Source organism: Etheostoma spectabile, unplaced genomic scaffold, assembly GCF_008692095.1.
Source record: "Etheostoma spectabile isolate EspeVRDwgs_2016 unplaced genomic scaffold, UIUC_Espe_1.0 scaffold00001427, whole genome shotgun sequence".
In the NCBI taxonomy this organism is placed as follows: Eukaryota; Metazoa; Chordata; class Actinopteri; order Perciformes; family Percidae; genus Etheostoma; species Etheostoma spectabile.
In genome coordinates this window covers 37,733-57,294 of record NW_022602751.1, presented here as the reverse complement: position 1 = coordinate 57,294, position 19,562 = coordinate 37,733, and the positions used below count along the sequence as shown (strand labels likewise).

At 41.0% G+C, this 19,562-nt stretch overlaps 7 non-coding genes across 7 annotated transcripts; 3 read left to right on the top strand and 4 right to left on the bottom strand.

Moving 5' to 3' along the window:
• Positions 1-2,053: 2,053 nt before the first annotated feature.
• trnae-uuc (transfer RNA glutamic acid (anticodon UUC)) lies at positions 2,054-2,125 on the top strand. The gene has a single exon. It is a non-coding gene; the product is annotated as a tRNA-Glu (tRNA).
• Positions 2,126-4,110: 1,985 nt separating this feature from the next.
• Positions 4,111-4,182, bottom strand: trnan-guu (transfer RNA asparagine (anticodon GUU)). The gene has a single exon. It is a non-coding gene; the product is annotated as a tRNA-Asn (tRNA).
• A 694-nt stretch (positions 4,183-4,876) lies between these two features.
• On the top strand, positions 4,877-4,948 carry trnag-ucc (transfer RNA glycine (anticodon UCC)). The gene has a single exon. It is a non-coding gene; the product is annotated as a tRNA-Gly (tRNA).
• A 3,774-nt stretch (positions 4,949-8,722) lies between these two features.
• trnam-cau (transfer RNA methionine (anticodon CAU)) lies at positions 8,723-8,794 on the bottom strand. The gene has a single exon. It is a non-coding gene; the product is annotated as a tRNA-Met (tRNA).
• A 345-nt stretch (positions 8,795-9,139) lies between these two features.
• On the top strand, positions 9,140-9,252 carry LOC116675040 (U5 spliceosomal RNA). Its single transcript, XR_004328279.1, has one exon. It is a non-coding gene; the product is annotated as a U5 spliceosomal RNA (small nuclear RNA).
• A 2,006-nt stretch (positions 9,253-11,258) lies between these two features.
• Positions 11,259-11,331, bottom strand: trnak-uuu (transfer RNA lysine (anticodon UUU)). The gene has a single exon. It is a non-coding gene; the product is annotated as a tRNA-Lys (tRNA).
• Positions 11,332-11,966: 635 nt separating this feature from the next.
• Positions 11,967-12,083, bottom strand: LOC116675041 (U5 spliceosomal RNA). The gene has a single exon (XR_004328280.1). It is a non-coding gene; the product is annotated as a U5 spliceosomal RNA (small nuclear RNA).
• Positions 12,084-19,562: the final 7,479 nt, after the last annotated feature.

Here is a 19,562-nt window from a genome sequence, read left to right as displayed (position 1 = left end):
TTGTAAAACATCAACCCTGGTGTCTCCAGTCAAGATATCAACATCCTTTCTTTCTGAACAAACTGGGCATTAGAATACTTGTGCTGCACTGAGATCACTTGAATGTTAAAAATGGTTGTAGGACCTTAAGGGGAACATGAATCTTCCAGATATGTATTGATATCACACACAGAACAGTACGAGCTGAGCCAGTCTCCTCTAAAACCCTTCTCATATGTCCTGGGAGTCACACTGGGAAGAAATAAACATCAGAACTTATACAACTATGCATTTATTTTTAGCTTAATTTACCCAACAGAACAGCTTCGGAGTCATTGGAATGAGTTGAATGGTGGTTGTCTCGCTCCCCCCCAGCGACAGTGAGCACCTGTGAGCTGAAACCCCCCCCCTCAGTCAGCATGCCGACTCAGCGTCAGGAAGTGTAGCGTGATCAGGTCTTGCTAACAAGGTAGCGATGGATTTCTTTTGGTGTTTTTCAAAGGATCGTCCTGACTGAGCCGGTAAAAGGGAAACAGAAACTTAAGAAAGCATTGTTGGAGGAACAGAGAAAGAGGCAGACTGACCGAGGGAGGAGTCAGACACAAGAAAACATTCAGAAGATGGAGGTGGAACTCGATAGACAAAACCTGCAAGCAAAAAGCGACTCCTCTTCACTGAGGTGTGGAGGTTTTCAGATTTTTTTGACTGTTTTCTGAGATCGACTTACACTTATCTTTATTAATGCTTTTGGGATGACTCCCACAAGGATATTGTAATATCACTGAATAAAGGAAGAAACCTGGGTAAAATATGTAATGTTAATGTTGTACATGGCTTCAAAACCTGTAAATGGAACTGCTGTGGCTGGAACTCAAACCTGGGCAAAATGATTGAACTGCTACGATATAAATCATAGTTGAAAAGTAACACACCTGTTGCCTTTCTGCTGCTTTCTGCTCTGTTCATAAACTTTTCAATTGGTTGGTAGTGGTTACCAGACACGGGCAAAGGGCAAATCCTTGTTCCCTGCCTGTGTCTGTGGATCCTCATGGAGGCAGCTTGTAACATTGATTTGGTCCCTTATTTGTGCCATCAAATCCGGTTGGGCGAGTAACCTTTCTGGCTAATCTTGACAAATAAAGCAAGTAACCACACAATGAAAACTACTGCGATGGCTGGGAATAAAACCCAGGTCAACTGCTTGGAATGGCAGCTATGCTCACCACTATACCACCATCCCTGGACAATGCAATGTTGACTGCAAATCTTGCAACACATCTGGTCATTGAGACTGATTTTTGCATTAATTACCATAAACACAAGGAGGTCACTACAACCCACAACACTGTGCTATACAAAAATGCTCAAATCCTTCTCAATTGTTGAGTAAAGCAGGACATGGGTAAAGTGCAGAGTTGGTAGACACTTGTTAAATTAAACATCCACTTTATTGTTTTGTAATTCCTGCTGCATTATTTCCATTTTCAGAATAAGAGCTCTTCTGGCTCTTTGCTAGTCAGGACAACATTTGTTGGAGATGCCAGGGATTGAACCCGGGGCCTCATACATGCAAAAGCATGCGCTCTACCACTGAGCTACATCCCCAAAATACTCTCTGATCTGTTGTGATTTTTGTGTGCCTTCAATATCACACATGTGGCTATTATGAAAGAAACTGGCAAGCAAACACTAGCAACACTTTGAAAGGTTCCATGGTGTAATGGTTAGCGCTCTGGACTCTGAATCCAGCAATCTGAGTTCGAATGTCAGTGGAACCTGTTTTTAAGCCACAGCACAGGTGAAAAAGATCAACCTTTCAACTTTCCACATCTAGTTTAAAGTAAGCTTAGGTTCAAAATGGAGCTGATCACGGAGGAGGATTCCTCCCTAACGGCCGCTCTGCTCTGCTCCGTGCCCCCGCTGTCCGGTAATAGTTAAAGCAGATAAAAACCTAAAGATCACTCAAAAGCTTCAAGATAAAACTTTTTTAAGAAGCTTCTTCATGTTCAAGAGAAGGCCTGTTTCCAGCCAGACTATGAATTGAGTCATGAAATCACTGATATTAACATGCCAGTCCCATATGGTCTAGCGGTTAGGATTCCTGGTTTTCACTCAGGTGACCCGTGTTCAACTCCCGGTATGGGAATTGTTATCAAGCCGACGAAAGTCTGCAGCAAGACCTGTAAGATCTAAATGAGAGCTGTGTTAACCCTATGCCCTGATAGGCATATCCCCCAACCTAACTCATGTAATGATACTCAATAGACATAATATATGTCTCAATGATCAAACACTGTAAAACTTTAACTAGACATGGTGGTGGAGAATAGGTGAAAACCTGAATCCTGACTGCCAAACCGCACTTCTTGCAGTGTTTAATCAACAAGTGATGTATGTATTTATGTGCCCTGTATATATTTATGTGCCCTGTTCTTGGCATATCTATGTTTTCATAAAATCACTGTTATTATTCAACGTGTCAGTCCCATATGGTCTAGCATTCTGGATTCTGCCTAAATAACCTTTAAACACATTCTTAAGGAGTCCTCTGTAAACTACAATCAGTAGATCTGAGAAAGCTTTCAGTTAGTTTGATTTTACATTCATTTGGCCTAAGTGGTGTCCAAAAGGTCTTGGTTTCTGCTCTTAAAGACTTCTAATAGTAAGGAAAACCCTGGTTCTCACCCAGGTGGCCCTGGTTCAACTCCCGGTATGGGAATTGGTATTTAGCTGGTGAAAGTCTGCAGAAAGATCTGTACGATCTCTGACATTGGTCCGGTATTAAATCAGAGCTGTAGTTACGTACGTAAAAAGGCAAAAAAGTGGAAGATTAACTCAAGAAGTGTTTAATGAAGATGAGCAAGTACAGCTGTATCTGTATCTGTTAACCATATGAATTATCTGTATCTGTATCTGGTGGGGCCAAACCCGGAAGTGGACAGGATTTAGGCTGAATCCCATTTCTTTGTCTTACCCCAACCCCTTGGCCCTTGAAACCAAGGGGTAAGGGGTAGGGGTGAAAACATACTCCTTTGAAATGGGACACCACTTGGTTAAATCACCATTCAGTATTAATCACAAACTTCCAAGATGCCGTCTCTGTCTGTTGATTGTGTGGTTTGGACAACAGTGGCATATGCATGTATATATTTATATATTTTATAGTTATTTTAGGTTCACTTTGGTGGTGCAAAGGCAGATGTTCTTATCTGTGTAGTACTTAGGTCTGTTTGCAATCTGTATACACATGTCTGCATGGTGTGTTGTATATCTGTTTTAGTTATCACCGTTTTGAATGTCATTGATGTTCACAAAAACATTTTGTTAACAAAAATCTGTCTTTATTGCTGATAAATCGAACATAACAGGCAAAAACATTACATAAAATTATGTTACAGAACCAGTATCTACTATTAGAACCATAACTAACATGTCACACACATAAAAGGCACTCATGTGTGTAAAACTAAAAAATACGCACAACACCACAAACCCACAACTACAGTAACTACAGCTCTGATTTAATACCGGACCAATGTCTGAGATTGTACAGATCTTTCTGCAGACTTTCACCAGCTAAATACCAATTCCCATACCGGGAGTTGAACCAGGGCCACCTGGGTGAAAACCAGGGTTTTCCTTACTATTAGAAGTCTTTAAGAGCAGCAAACAAGACCTTTTGGACACCACTTAGGCCAGATGAATGTAAAATCAAACTAACTGAAAGATCTACTGATTGTAGTCTCCAGAGGACTCCTTAAGAATGTGTGTAAAGGTTATTAAGGCAGAATCCAGACTGCTAGACCATATGGGACTGACACGTTGAATAATAACAGGGATTTTATGAATACATCCATAGATATGCCAGGAACAGGGCACATAAATACATACATCACTTGTTGATAAAACACAGAGAGAAGTGCGGTCTGGCATTCAGGATTTCACCTATTCTCCACCACCATGTCTGGTTAAAGTTTTACAATGTTTGATCAGTGAGACATATATTATGTCTATTTATTATCATTATATGAGCTAGGTATGGGGAAATGCATATCGGGGCATAGGGTACATACAACTCTCATTAATAAATCTTACAGATCTTGCTGCAGACCTTCATCGGCTTGATGACAATTTCCATACCGGGAGTTGAACCCGGGCCACCTGGGTAACAACCAGGAATCCTAACCGCTAGACCATATGGGACTGGCTACATGTTAACAACAAGGATATCATGAATCACTTCATAGTCTGGCTGGAAACAGGCCTTCTCTTGAACGTGAAGAAGCTTCTTATGTAAGTTTTATCTTGAAGCTTTTGAGTGTTCTTTAGGTTTTTATCTGCTTTAACTATTACCGGACAGCGGGCCCGGAGCAGAGCAGAGCAGAGCGGCCGTTAGGGAGGAATCCTCCTCCGTGTTCAGCTCCATTTTGAACCTGTAAGCTCACTTTAAACTAGATGTGGAAAGTTGAAAGGTTGATCTTTTTCACCTTTGCTGTGGCTTAAAAACAGGTTCCACTGAGATTTGAACTCAGATCGCTGGATTCAGAGCCCAGAGTGCTAACCATTACACCACGGAACCTTTCAAAGTGTTGCTAGTGTTTGCTTGGCAGCTAGAAGAGCTCTTATTCAGAAAAGTGATATTACTTTTTAACTTTGATTTATACAATAGCAGTGCAAGCATTTTGCCCAGGTTTGATTTTCAGCCAACACCAGCTTTTGAAGCCATACACAACATTAACATTACATATTCCACCCAGGTTTCTTCTCTAATTCCGTGATCTCACAAAATTCAAAAAAATCAGAAAATCTTCACGGGCTGTAGCTCAGTGATAGAGCACATTTTGAGTGTCAATGCCCAGATGTGTTACAAGATTTTCAGTGAGTATTGTATTGTCCAGTGATGGTGGTATAGTGGTGAGCATAGCTGCCTTCCAAGCAGTTGACCTGGGTTCGATTCCCAGCCATCGCAGTAGTTTTCATTGTGTGGTTACTTGCTTTATTTGTGAAGATTAGCCAGAAAGGTTACTCGCCCAACCCAATTTGATAAAATATTAGATCTCTGTTATGGTACAAATAAGGGAGCATATCAATCAATCAAGCTGCTTCCACGAGGATCCACAGACACAGGCAGCACTTTGCCTGTTAACTACTACTAACCAATTGAAAAGTTTATGAACATTTGTGCAAACAGATATGGCACAGCTATTCAGATTGTTGTGACCAAGTGGTTAAGGTGATGGACTTGAGATCCATTGGGGTCTCCCTGAGCAGGTTTGAACCCTGCTGATAACAAAAAGCATTCTTTAAAAGTGGTAGCAAACCCATGACACATCACAGTTGTGCCTTCATGAACAATATTGTGTTATCTCAAGTTCTGGAAGCAACCTTTTTCATCCAATGTGTTACAAGATTTGCAGTGAACGTTGTGTTGTCCAGCAGAAATGCAACAGGTGTGCCAGTTTTTGACCATGATTTATATCAGCACAACAAGCACTTTAACAGTACATGTTTTACAGTTTCTATTTTACTGTATTTATGTGCTTGTACGTTTATGTTTTTGTTTCTTGTATTATGCTCCAGTTTTTATGAGTGTTGCGGCAGGTATGAGCATTGTAGAGACTTCACTTCAGACAGTAGCAGCAACAGATACTTTGTTAAATATCAACAGACTGGAAATAGCCTTACTGATGATACAAAGTAGGGGAGACCAGGGACAGTTGTAACAGGGGACGGTTGTAACACCTTGAATTCCTCCAATCAGAAACACTCTAGAGTGATGACACTCACTGTGCTCGTGCTCAGCTCGTTTCCCTCCATTCTCCCAACAAGGGTGCTACATTTGAAACTTCCTGAAGGAGTTATCAACAAAAGATTGTTTTTGAGGTAAAAAAGTTACTTTTCTTTGTGATTTACTTTTTTGGATGCCGTTATAAGATCAAATGTCTATGAATTCAAACAAGTATTATTAGAATCACTGTTTTGTAAGCTAAAAATAGAAATGGCTAACAAGTGTCAAACTAGTATTTAAGCTAGCTGACATGAGATGAAAACATGGCTGGTGATACTGGGACAGTTGTAACGCCCCGTTACAACTGTCCCAGTATCACCAGCCATTTTATGAAATGTCTTTGGTGTGGGAGATCTGGGTTCAATTCCCACTGTGGTACATCAACCACTGTGTTCCAGAGCATACAAAAGCATCAGCTTATGTAATGTAATTATTATTTATACTATTATATAAAGATAGTCAGTGGAAACATGTGATTGCTTACAGCATGCCAAATATCAGAAAGAGGAAGACAGACAGGGGAGTCCCATTTCCTGTGCTGGAAAGGGCTTCTGATGAAATCAGACAGGGAAAGTCAGTCAGGGGAGTGGCCAAATCATATGGCATTTGCCATGTGACCCTGCACCGATTCCACAAGAAGAGAAGCCAGGGATCAAAGACACTTCCCAAAGTTGGATATTGGACTCCGAAAAAGGTTTTCTCAGTGGAGCAGGAGCTCCTCTTAATTGACTACCTGATGCAGGCAGCTGATTTATACTATGGACTGAGTCCAAAGGAGGTAGGCTAGATATGTAGTAAGTTAGAGTAGGCTATGCTAAGCATTTGTTCTGTATATTAACTAATTTTACAACTAATTAACAATTAATATTATTTAGGTCCGGAAGTTTGCTTATGAATTGGCAAAGACCTACAGTTGTAGGTACCCAGAAACCTGGGCAGAGAAAGGGATGGCTGGAGCCGACTGGTTCACAGCGTTCTTGAAGAGGCACCCCACTCTCTCCATAAGAAGCCCTCAGGCTACAAGCCTCTCACGGGCTACAAGTTTCAATGAGACAAATGTCAATACGTTTTTTGACAACTTGTTTTCTGTGCTGGAAAAACACAGATTTGCTGCACAGGACATCTGGAACATGGATGAAACAGGTGTGGTGGAAATGATCTATATCTCCCTCAGACACACCTTCCAGAGGCTCACAGCCTCACACAATACAAGCATTACAGAATAAAAGCACTAAATAAAACAAAGTTTTTCTATACAGGAATCACCACAGTACAGAATCCGGAAAAAATTGTGGCCAGAAAGGGAGTCAAGCAAGTAGGTGCAGTGACCTCTGCAGAACGGGGGACACTAGTTACGCTTGCCTGTGCAGTGAATGCATTGGGGAATTCCATCCCACCAATGTTCATCTTCCCCCGGAAGAAAATCCATCCCTCCTTTACCAGTAATGGCCCTCCTGGCTGTATCGGGACAGCAAATGGATCTGGGTGGATGCAAGGGGAAGACTTTTTGGTCTTCCTCAAGCACTTCCAGACTCACACCAAGTCCACACTGGAGTCAAAAGTGCTGCTAATTCTGGACAACCACACTTCCCACCTTTCTGTGGAGGGGATTAATTTTTGCAGGAGCCATGGCATTGTCCTCCTCTCATTCCCCCCACACTGTTCCCATAAGCTGCAGCCCTTGGATCGCAGTGTATATGGGCCACTGAAAAGGCTGGTTTACAACTGCTGTGACAGCTGGATGAAAGCGCATCCAGGAGCCACAATGACCATTTACGATCTGCCAGGCATTGTGAAGAGTGCTCTTCCCCGTGCTGCTTCACCGGCAAATATTCAGGCAGGGTTTGTGTGCACTGGAATTTGGCCTTTTAATAGGAATATTTTCAGTGACAGTGACTTTGCACCATCCTTAGTCACAGACCGCCCACTGCCAGCAGTGACACCAGAGGTTCCATCTTCCTCTACAACTCCACCACCCGATGTGGTAACGGTGGTATCCTCCATGCCACTTAATGCATCATCCCCTGTCACATGTGTGGTGTCCGAGCCTGAGCCATCCTCCTCTGCCATGGACACAACTTTTTCACCTGTGTCCATCCGTCCACACCCAAAAGCTGGCCCAAGAAAGCAGACGACAAAGGGCAGGAAAAGAAGGGAAACCGCTGTCCTTACAGATACTCCTGTAAAAAAACAACTGGAGGCTGAAGAAAGCAAGTCTGCAGCTAAAAGAAAAATGAATTTCGGCAACAACAAAAAATCCAAACCGAAGAAGCAGAAGATTCCGGACTCGTCCGATGATGAAAGTGAATTTTGCATTGTGTGCTTGAAGAGCTTCTCCAGGTCAAGGGAGGTCTGGCTCCAGTGCTGGTCCTGTAAAGGCTGGGCACACAAGGACTGCACAGATGGAAGGGAGTTCTACACTTGCCACAACTGTGACTCCGACTAGGCCTACAGAGCCCCCCACCCCCCCTCTCTCTCTGTTGTTGAGAATGTTTGAGTTCATGTTAAAACGTTTTTTTAGGTGTTCTACCCATCATTCTGTTGCATTATAATCGAATGACTCTTTATTTTTTGTCATGTAGTATGAAAAAAGGTAATCATTTCTTAAAAATATGAAATAAAAAGTCACAATAACATGACTGATACATGATGTTTTCCATGTTGAGTATATGATTGATTCATTATTTATATTTTAGACATGTGTTACAACTGTCCCTGACATGTGTTACAACTGTCCCTGTACACTGGGACGGTTGTAACAGTGGAGAGACTGTATTAAAATCTATTTTGCAACATGTACATATTTCATAAAACCAATTAAATAAATGGTTTCAGCAGTTGACAGATTGAGGTTTATAATATAACAAATTGGTTATTCCAGTGTAAATGGTTTTTGAGGTATTGCTAAAAATTGCAAAAAGTGTTACAACTGTCCCTGGTCTCCCCTATATGAATTAGCAGAGGATGGTTTCGATCCATCGACCTCTGGGTTATGGGCCCAGCACGCTTCCGCTGCGCCACTCTGCTCTGCAGCATCTAACCAGGCCTTGGAAAATCTGTCATTCACATTTTGATGGAAGGTGGCAACCAAGGTTCCAACAGCTTACAGGTTGTAAAGTTAAACATTTTGTATACCTTGCCACTATCTTTTATGTGAGCTTCCTGATTACTCACACATTGATTATTCACATGTAACACTTGTGATTGGCTGGCGTTTTAAAAAAGGGCATTGTGAGTACAGATATAAACATCAGTAAGGAGTCTACCAAGTTGCCTCTTATCATTTCAGTTTGGACACCCAGTGAGGCTTACAGCGATGGTTTGGACTGGGTCGACTAGGGTTTTCTGCTGCTCTCGAGCAGACAGCTGTACTCACTCTGGTTTCTCTTCATAATGCACAAGTCTTTCGCCTTTTACTAAAGACTTCCTTGGAGGGGAACAACGATGCGTTGAAACTATTTTTGGTGGGCTTTGCTGTTTGGCCATGCCTGGCCGACAGGACTCCCCCTAACTGTGACCCGGACCGACCAAAAAATACTTGGGGTAAAATTCAATTGGCAGGGGGATGGGAAAACAAATTGGCCAGACACGTTAGGGAAAGTTGGGCAGGGACTAGGCTACTGGAGACTTAGAGGACTAACACTAGAAGCAACGGTTTTAATCTTCTGTTTTTATCCCACCCAGAAAAGAGATTTTGGACCTGGAATGAGCCATCTTTTATTTCCTGTGGAGGTCCAAGTGGGAACAAGTGCAAAGAAGAGTAATGAAGAAGCCAAAGGAGAAAGGAGGGTAAGGAGTGTCGGACCTGTTATTGTTTTTAGGGAGCAGATTTACAGCTACACACATAACAGCAGCCACGGCCCCATCCAGAAATCCTAAGAATGCAGCTATGGCACGGTTCTGGATGGATTCATACCTCAGAAGATTGAAGACCTTACCCTCTGATCTTAAAGTACCTGGTAGGGATGAGCGAGTACAGCATTATCTGTATCTCTATCTGTATCTGTTTCTGTGCTCGGACTGGGCGGGGCCTAACCCGGAAGTGGACAGCAATTAATCCGGAAATGGGTCAGGTCGTCTTGAAATGGGCGGGGCTTTAACCGGTATGTTATTTTAAGCATGCAATTGATATGGGTTGATCAGAGGCGGGGGGGGGGCTGTGTTCTTCGGATCAAATAGATTGAATAAATTAGAAAATAAAAATAAAAATCTCTGACAGGCAGAGACGCGATGTATGAAAAAGGAGAGCCATGTCCTGCTCATTGTTCCTCTTTGTTTTTTTCTGTTGCGTGCAGTTGAAGCAGGACATGAAAAATTGCCAGCATGCTCTACTACAATTTTTAATTGTTCCTAATCTGGGTTAATTTAACATTAAACTTGATTTTAAATTTCAGATTACGAAAGTAACAGATGCTGCCTTCAGGGCTCGCCCGGGAGCTGAACCCGGGACCTCTCACACCCAAAGCGAGAATCATACCCCTAGACCAACGAATCACGTAAAAACATTAAAATAGAAATTTTCTATCAAGTCAATGTGATCAGTCAGTGACTCGAAAGGCAATTGTTAAGTAGTTTGTTTGGCATGTGGTGTTTTTATGGCTCCACTGCCAGATTGAGCTTTCTGACTATAGGTTTCTTCAGCTTCAGGTTTGTTTTTAACTTCGGTTTGTAGTACTTACATACATAGTAACCAGTAGATTTCTGGTGAACGTGGGTTTCAGACATGCTGCTTGGTTTAAATGCGACTCCCGTTGCATCTCTGCCATCGGAGAGATGGCAGACAGATTTTTTGACAGTCAGCTGCCCCCCCAGCCCCCCGCCCCCCCCCTCTCTCTCTCTCTCTCTTTCTTTCTCTCTCTCTCTGTCTCTCTCTTACTCACACACACACACACACACACACATACACACACACATACCTGGTGTGGAATTAGAAAAAATAAAATAAGAACCAAAAACAAAGTTATTACTAGAATACAACAAGAAACAACAACACGAGCGCAAATGACTAGGAGCCAAGTTACCACAATAGTGCATGTAATGATCTGGCGCTGAAGAGGCGGTCAGCCCGGGTTTATGTATTGCAGTGGGTGATGAGTGATGAGGAACAGCTGAGTGGATGATGGAACGTAGATGGAAAGCCTAGCCTCTAGATCCCTTGGAACGCCCTCACGGCAAGACAGACAAGACACACAGAAGAAAGGGAAGACACGACACAGGTTGGGGAATGCAGCAGACCACAACACTTAGCCCTCGTGACAGGAAAAATGCACCAGATGACCTTCTATCCAAGCAGGGAGATGAGTACAGAGATTTGGGTGCTAGCAAGATGGATGTAGGTTGCCCATTGTTCATTTAGACTTACCAGCAACCTTGTTATGATACAAACCTGCTTGAAAAACAGCCACAATTCTTTTTAAAGAATTGTGCATGGAACACACATGATATGACTGTGTCTGAAGTGTTCAGGCATGCAGCAGAATGTGCAACTTTACGCCTGAACAGGGACTTGAACCCTGGACCCTCAGAATAAAAGTCTGATGCTCTACCAACTGAGCCACCCAGGCTTCTAAACCTGCCACCTGTGGAAAAAACAATCTCCTGAACTACAAAATGAAGTAAGTGGTCACTGTGTCCAAACCTTTGTTATAGAAGTTATATATCATAACTTTAAAGATAATTGCAAATTGTTGACCCAATTTTCAGGACCCAGAGACAGGTCCTACTGAAAATAACTCTACATCCCCCACCTCTTTTTTTTTTTCTTGTTATGTCTCGGCAAGAAGTATTATGCTTTTGGGTGGTCTGTCCATCTCTACATCAGAATCAGAAATACTTTATAGATCCCCAAAGGGAAACTCTGGAAAAGACTGCTCCTTCGAGCCGGATTTGAACCAGCGACCTAAGGATTTCAGCTTCTTGCTTCTACAGTCCTCCACTCTATCAACTGAGCTATCGAAGGGGGCTAATGAAGTATGCCCTGGAGGGAAACAAAAACATTCACATAAACTCGTAGATCAATTGACAAGTATCCCACCCAGAAGAGAGATTCTAGCCATTTTTCAGCCAGGGGGAGTCCTGTCGTCTCAGTCGCTGTCCACGGCCCATGAAAATTGGCAAGGGTCTTGCTTCTATTATTTAGCTGCTGTTAATAATCTGAGTCTAGTTAAGGACAGCATATTTGTTTTTCACAAGTACAAAAGGCTCAGCCTAACACCAAAGCCCACCAAAAATAGTTTCAACTCATCGGCGTTCACCTCCAAGGAAGTCTTTAGTAAAAGGCAAAAGACTTGTGTGTTCTGAAGAGAAACCAGAGTGAGTACAGCCGTCTGCTTGAGAGCAGCAGAAAACCCTAGTCGACCCAGTCCAAACCATCACGGTAAGCCTCACTGGGTGTCCAAACTAAAATGATAAGAGGCAACTTATATCTATATATACCTATATCCAACCTTCCATTTCACTCTAAGATTCTTGAGAAAGCAGTCGCCAAACAGCTGTGCGACTTTCTGCATAGCAACAGCTTATTTTAGGATTTTCAGTCAGGATTTAGAGTTCATCATAGCACAGAGACAGCACTTGTGAAAATTACTAATGACCTCCTAATTGCTTCAGACAAAGGACTTATCTCTGTACTTGTGTTATTAGATCTTAGCGCTGCATTTGATACCATTGACCATCATATCTTATTACAGAGATTGGAACATTTAATTGGCATTAAAGGGACTGCTCTAAGCTGGTTTAAGTCTTATTTATCAGATCGATCTCAGTTTGTTAATGTTAACGATGAATCCTCTGTGCACGCCAAGGTTAGTCATGGAGTCCCACAAGGATCTGTGCTCGGTCCAATCCTGTTCACTTTATATATGCTTCCTTTAGGCAGTATTATTAGGAAACACTCCATAAACTTTCATTGTTATGCAGATGATACTCAATTATATCTATCAATCAAGCCGGATGAAACTAATCAGTTAGTTAAACTTCAAACGTGCCTTCAAGATATTAAAACCTGGATGACCTGTAATTTTCTAATGTTAAACTCAGATAAAACTGAAGTTATTGCTCTCGGACCCAAGCACCTCCGTGACGCACTATCCAAAGATATAGTTACTCTGGATGGCATCACCCTGGCCTCCAGCACCACAGTGAAGAATCTTGGAGTCATCTTTGATCAGGACATGTCCTTTAATTCCCACTTAAAGCAAATTTCAAGGATCGCCTTTTTTCACCTACGTAATATTGCAAAAATCAGGAATATCCTGTCTAAAAATGATGCAGAAAAACTAGTCCGTGCATTTGTTACTTCTAGGTTGGATTACTGCAATTCTTTACTATCAGGCTGCTCGAAAAAATCCATAAAGACTCTACAGCTGATCCAGAATGCTGCGGCACGTGTTCTGACGGGAATCAGGAAAAGAGATCATGTTTCTCCTGTTTTAGCTTCTCTGCATTGGCTTCCTGTAAAATTTAGAATAGAATTTAAAATCCTTCTTCTCACCTATAAAGCTCTTCATGGTCAGGCTCCATCTTATCTTAAAGAGCTTATAGTACCTTACAACCCTGGGAGAGAACTACGCTCCCAGAATGCAGGGTTACTGGTGGTTCCTAGAGTCTCTAAAAGTAGAACGGGAGCCAGAGCGTTCAGCTATCAGGCTCCTCTCCTGTGGAACCAGGTTCCAGTTTGGGTCCGGGAGGCAGACACCGTCTCCACATTTAAGAGTAGGCTTAAGACTTTCCTTTTTGATAAAGCTTATAGTTAGGGCATAGAATCGAATATTGTTAGGGAGTAGTAGTTAGTCACATAGTTTCATATAATATAACTAAAGGGAGACTTGGCATACAGCCCGATCCGGTTGGGGGGAGTTCTGGCCCGGCCGGGCTGGAGCTCTCTTTACCTTGTCTCTCTTGGTTTTGTTGTAATAATAGTTTTAGACAGCTGGGGACTTATTTTGATACACTAGTTAGGGCATAGAATCGAATATTGTTAGGGAGAAGTAGTTAGTCACATAGTTTTCAGATTTATCTAACATATAATCAAGAATATAATAGAACTAAAGGGAGACTTGGCATACAGCCCGATCCGGTTGGGGGGAGTTCTAGCCCGGCCGGGCTGGAGCTCTCTTTACCTCGTCTCTCTTGGTTTAGTTATAATAGTTTTAGACAGCTGGGGACTTGTTTTGATACACTAGTTAGGGCATAGAATTGAATATTGTTAGGGAGTAGTAGTTAGTCACATAGTTTTCAGATTTATCTAACATATAATCAAGAATATAGTAGAACTAAAGGGAGACTTGGCATACAGCCCGATCCGGTTGGGGAGAGTTCTGGCCCGGCCGGGCTGGAGCTCTCTTTACCTCGTCTCTCTTGGTTTTGCTGTAATAGTTTTAGACAGCTGGGGACTTGTTTTGATACACTGAGCTCCTCTCTCCTCTATCTTTCCATCTTTTCATTTATGTGCATCCATGTCCCAGAAATGCTTGTTACTAACATAGTTCTGGGGAGTCATTCCCCGGAGTCCTTATGTTCTTTTTTCCCCAGCATGTTCCCTTGGATCAGAGAGGCTCCGAAATCAAGGTAGCAGCTATCGCCATGGTCCCGCTACACGTTCTGTGATGCCATGTTCAACTGCTACACTGCGTTGCCCTGCTACGTCCTGCTACGTCCTGCTGTGCCTTGTAATGCCGCACAGCGTCCTGCTATGCCATGAACTACTACAAAGAACTGCTACAAACTACTAATTTTTTCTATTTTTGTTATTGCCACTCTTCATTAACCCCAACCGGCCCGTCAGACACCGCCTACCAAGAGCCTGGGTCTGACCGAGGTTTCTGCCTAAAAGGAAGTTTTTCCTCACCACTGTTGCTTGCTCTGGAGGAAACTACTAGAACTGTTGGGTCCTTGTAAATTCTGGAGTGTGGTCTATCTGTAAAGTGTCTTGAGATAACTCTTGTTATGAATTGATACTATAAATAAAATTGAATTGAATTGAATTAAATCAAAAGTACTTATGTGTCAACAGGATTTGGAAAAACTTGTCCATTATTTCATCTTCAGTAGACTTGTACTACTGTACGTTCAGAATGCTGAGACCAAGACCAAGAGACTGGATCACATCACTCCAGTTCTGAGGTCTTTACACTTTCATTGGATTTGGGAGTTTTTAGTCAATTTTATAGCATTTGGAGAAAACAATTTGGTAAAAGAATTTTTTTTAAGTGTAAAAAAGAGACAAAAATGTCAACAAATGTGAAAAGTGAAGTGCATAAAAAAAAAAGCTTTAAAAATGTTGGGAAAACCCCACAAAGATTTAAGAAGGAACATCAGAGGGAGAAGACGGGGACAGATCTCTGGGAGGAGATGGGGACAGATCAGAGGGAGAAGACAGGGACAGATCCGTGGAAGAAGACAGGGACGTTTCAGAGGGAGAAGACCGGGACATTTCAGAGGGAAAAGACAGAGACATATCAGAGGGAGAAGACAGGGACAGATCAGAGGGAGAAGACGGGGACAGATCAGAGGGAGAAGACGGGGACAGATCAGAGGGAGAAGACGGGGACATATCAGAGGGAGAAGACGGGGACAGATCAGAGGGAGAAGACGGGGACAGATCAGAGGGAGAAGACGGGGACAGATCAGAGGGAGAAGACGGGGACAGATCAGAGGGAGAAGACGGGGACAGATCAAAGGACCAACACACAGAGGCTTCCAGGACATGATGGGGACAGATCCGTCAGGAGAAGACGGGAACAGATCAGACCAACCCGATATCACAAAGACAGAGACAGATCCATTTATTCGTCCTTATTTCTTGTTGGAGAACAGAAGAACTCAGTTTTGTTTTTATTTTTCTGTTTGCGTCCGTTTTAAAACCCGAGCACCTTATTTAAGTTTTGTTGCATGAATGTTTTATTTTGAAAGAGTATAAAACAACTTCCTAATAAAACAGGTTGAACTGTCTGAGATTTATTCATAAAGTGTGTGTGTTTGCGTGTGCGTGTGCTTGTGTGTGTGCGTGTGCTTGTGTGTGTGTGTGTCAAAAAATTTGAAATATATTTTCATCCACAAATTAATTTTAGTCTTCAAAACCTTGTAGTAACTCATAGTATAGTACGTCAAAATATTCATAAAAAGTCATCATATGGTATCTCGAAATATTCCTAAAAACACATAGTATAGTATGTCAAAAAGTCATAAAAAGTCATAGTATAACGTGTCGAAAATTCATAAACGTCATAGTTTAGTATGACAAAAATTCATAAAATGTCATTAAAAGTCAGGGTTTAGTATAACAAAAAATTCATAGAAAAGGCATAGTAGAGTATGTCAAAATATTTATAAAAAGTCGTAGTTTAGTATGACAAAAAAATCATGAAAGTCATAGTATAGTATCTCAAAAAAGTGATAAAAGTCATAGGATAGTATGTCGACAAAAACATAAAAAGTCATAGTATAATATGTCGAAAAATTCCTATAAAGTCATAGTATAGTATGACAAAAATTCATAAAATGTCGTAAAAATTCATTTTAGAATATGTCAAAAAATTCATAAAAGTCATAGTATAGTATGACAAAAATCATAAAATGTCATAAAAAGTCATAGTATAATTTGTCCAAAATTCATGAAAGTCATAAAAAGTCATAGTATAGTATGACAAAAAATTCATAAAAAGTCATAGTTTAGTAAGACAAAAAATTCATAAAATCATAGTATATGTCAAAATGTTCATAAAAATTCATAAAAGTCATAGTATAGTATGACAAAATATTCATAAAATGTCTATATTTATGTCTAAATATTCCTAAAAAGTCATAGTGTAGTATGTCGTAAAAAGTCCAAATTTATAGTTCCTGTTGTAAAACAAGAAGAATCTAAAGTCCTCTGGAGAATGTGGGCACTGAACCCGCTACCTCTCACATGCTAAGCAAGCGCTCTACCATTTGAGCTAATTCCCCTTCTCAAAAAGAATCATAGTATGTTGAAAAAATTCATAAAAGTCATAGTTTAGTATGATAAAGATTCATTAAATGTCATTAAAAAGTCATAGTATAGTATGTCGAAAAAAACATAAAAAGTCAGACTGTAGTATGTCGAAATATTTATAAAAATTCATAGTATAGTTTTCCAAAAAATTCATAAAAAGTCATAAAAAGTAATAGTATAGTATGTCAAAATATTCCTAAAAAGTTGTAGTATAGTATGTCGTAAAAGGTCCAGATTTATAGTTCTTGTTGTAAAACAAGAAGAATCTAAAGTCCTCTGGAGAATGCGGGCATTGATCCCGCTACCTCTCGCATGCTAAGCAAGCACTCTACCATTTGAGCTAATTCCCCTTTTCAAAAAATGTCATAGTCTAGTACGTCACAAATTCACAAAAAGTCATAAAAAGTCATAGTATGTCAAAAAATTCATAAAAAGTCATAGTATGTCAAAAAATCATAAAAAGTCATAAAAAGTCATAGTTTAGTATGTTGAAATATTCATAAAAGTCTTAGTATAGTATGTAAAAAAAATAAAAATTCATAGCATATTATGTCAAAAAATTCATAAAAGGTATAGTATGACAAAATATTCAAAGAAATTCATAGTATAATGTGTCAAAAAATTCATAAAAGTCATAGTATAGTGTGACAAAATATTCATAAAATGTCATAAAAAGTCATAGTATAGTATGTCTAAATATTCCTAAAAAATCGTAGAATAGTATGTCGTAAAAAGTCCAAATTTATAGTTGCTGTTGTAAAACAAGAAGAATCTAAAGTCCTCTGGAGAATACGGGTATTGATCCCACTACCTCTCGCATGCTAAGCAAGCACTCTACCATTTGAGCTAATTCCCCTTTTCAAATGATTTCATAGTATAGTACGCCAAAAATTCACAAAAAGTCATAAAAAGTCATAGTATGTCAAAAAATTCATAAAAAGTCATAGTATGTCAAAATATTTATAAAAATTCATAGTATAGTTTTCCAAAAAATTCATAAAAAGTCATAAAATCTTGATCTTAAACAGCTATTGGAGCTATGGACTCAACCACAACGCTGCTGGCGGCGTTGCTCGTGAGTTTAACTATAGCAGAGAAACTCTGCTGCTACTGCGGAATCACCTACCAACGGATTTCTCAAATGTTGATGAGTTAATACCTGACTATCTTAAGAAGAACTCTAGCAGGAATTCTGTACGGAAAAAGCGGAAACGTGGATCCAAAGGCGGCGTTCGTCACCGGCTGAAGAAGCTGAAGAATAAACTTCCTCTGCCTTCGGTCCTGCTAATCAACGCCCAGTCCCTGAGAGCAAAGACAGACGAGCTGTCACCCGATACCTGCACGAGTACAGGAGCACCTGTGTCTTAGCGATCACTGAGACCTGGCTGGACAAGAATATTGAGTCAAGTGCAATGGAGCCCACGGGTTTCTCGTGGTTTAGAACCGACCGAGACCCGGACATCACAGCGAAGAGTCGGGGGGGCGGAGTCTGCCTTCTGATCAGAGACGAGTGGTGTGGGGCAGTGACGGTGAGGGAGCAGCTGTGCACCCCTGACATAGAGATGTTGTGTCTTTCTCTCCGACCCTACCATCTCCTGAGGGAGTTTCCTCAAATCTTTTTCACCGTGGTCTATATACATCCCAAAGCTGATTTTAAAAAAGCTACTGAAATTATATTTAATATATCACAGAAACTTGAGTCTCTATCTCCAGATGCTCCAAAATGTATTCTTGGAGATTTTAACAGGTGCTCTATGAAAAAGTCCCTACGCACCTTTTACCAGTATGTTGACTGTCACACAAGGAAGAATCCGACTCTAGATATGTGCTATGGAACTGTTAAGGATGCATATACTGCCTCCCTGCTTCCTCCACTGGGAGCATCTGACCACAATGTGGTATATCTCCGTCCAGTTTATAAGAGACTTTTTGAGAGGGAAAAACCTCAAGTAAGGACTGTTAAGTTGTGGAGTAGTGATAGCATTTTGGCCTTGCAAGGATGTTTTGAGTGCACACAATGGGAGGTATTTGATGCTCAAGACATCAATGATCAGGTTGTGGCTGTGTCTGATTATATCTGCTTCTGCGTAGACTCTGTAATACCCACAAAGACATACAAAGTATATTCAAATGATAAGCCCTGGGTATCTGGCAACTTAAAAAAACTCATTAAAAAGAAAAAAAAATCTTATCAAAATCAGGATGAGTCTGCAAGGAGGGACATACAGAGAGAAATAAAAAGGCAAATACAGCTGGATAAGTTCAGCTATAAACAGAAGTTAGAAGCCTCTCTGGTCTCTGGCAATTCCAGAGAGGCTTGGAAAGGAATTAAAAACATGACATCCATCCCACACAAGGGCAGGGGTAAGCCCTCCTGTACCCTGAATGGTGGTTCTGATGGAAAGGAAATGGCAAACCAATTGAATTCATTCTTCTGCCGTTTTGAGAGCAGCACAAGTGCTGAGGCCTTTACCATGACTGCACTTCCCTCCAGCATAAGCATAGAAGAGACAGAAGTACTCCAATTATTTAAAGGCTGTAATATTAGAAAAAGCCCTGGCCCTGACCATATTGGAGGAGATGTTCTTAAATACTGTGCGGAGCAGCTCACACCTGTATTTACAGGGATTTTTAAGTCCTCTCTCAACCTGAAAAAAGTCCCCACTCTATGGAAAACTTCCACAATTGTACCAGTGCCAAAAATCCCCAGGCCTAAAGAGTCTAACGACTTCAGGCCCATAGCACTAACTTCACTGGTAATGAAGTGCTTTGAGCGCCTAGTTAAGAGCTACATCATCTCCAAAACGCAGCACCTTCTAG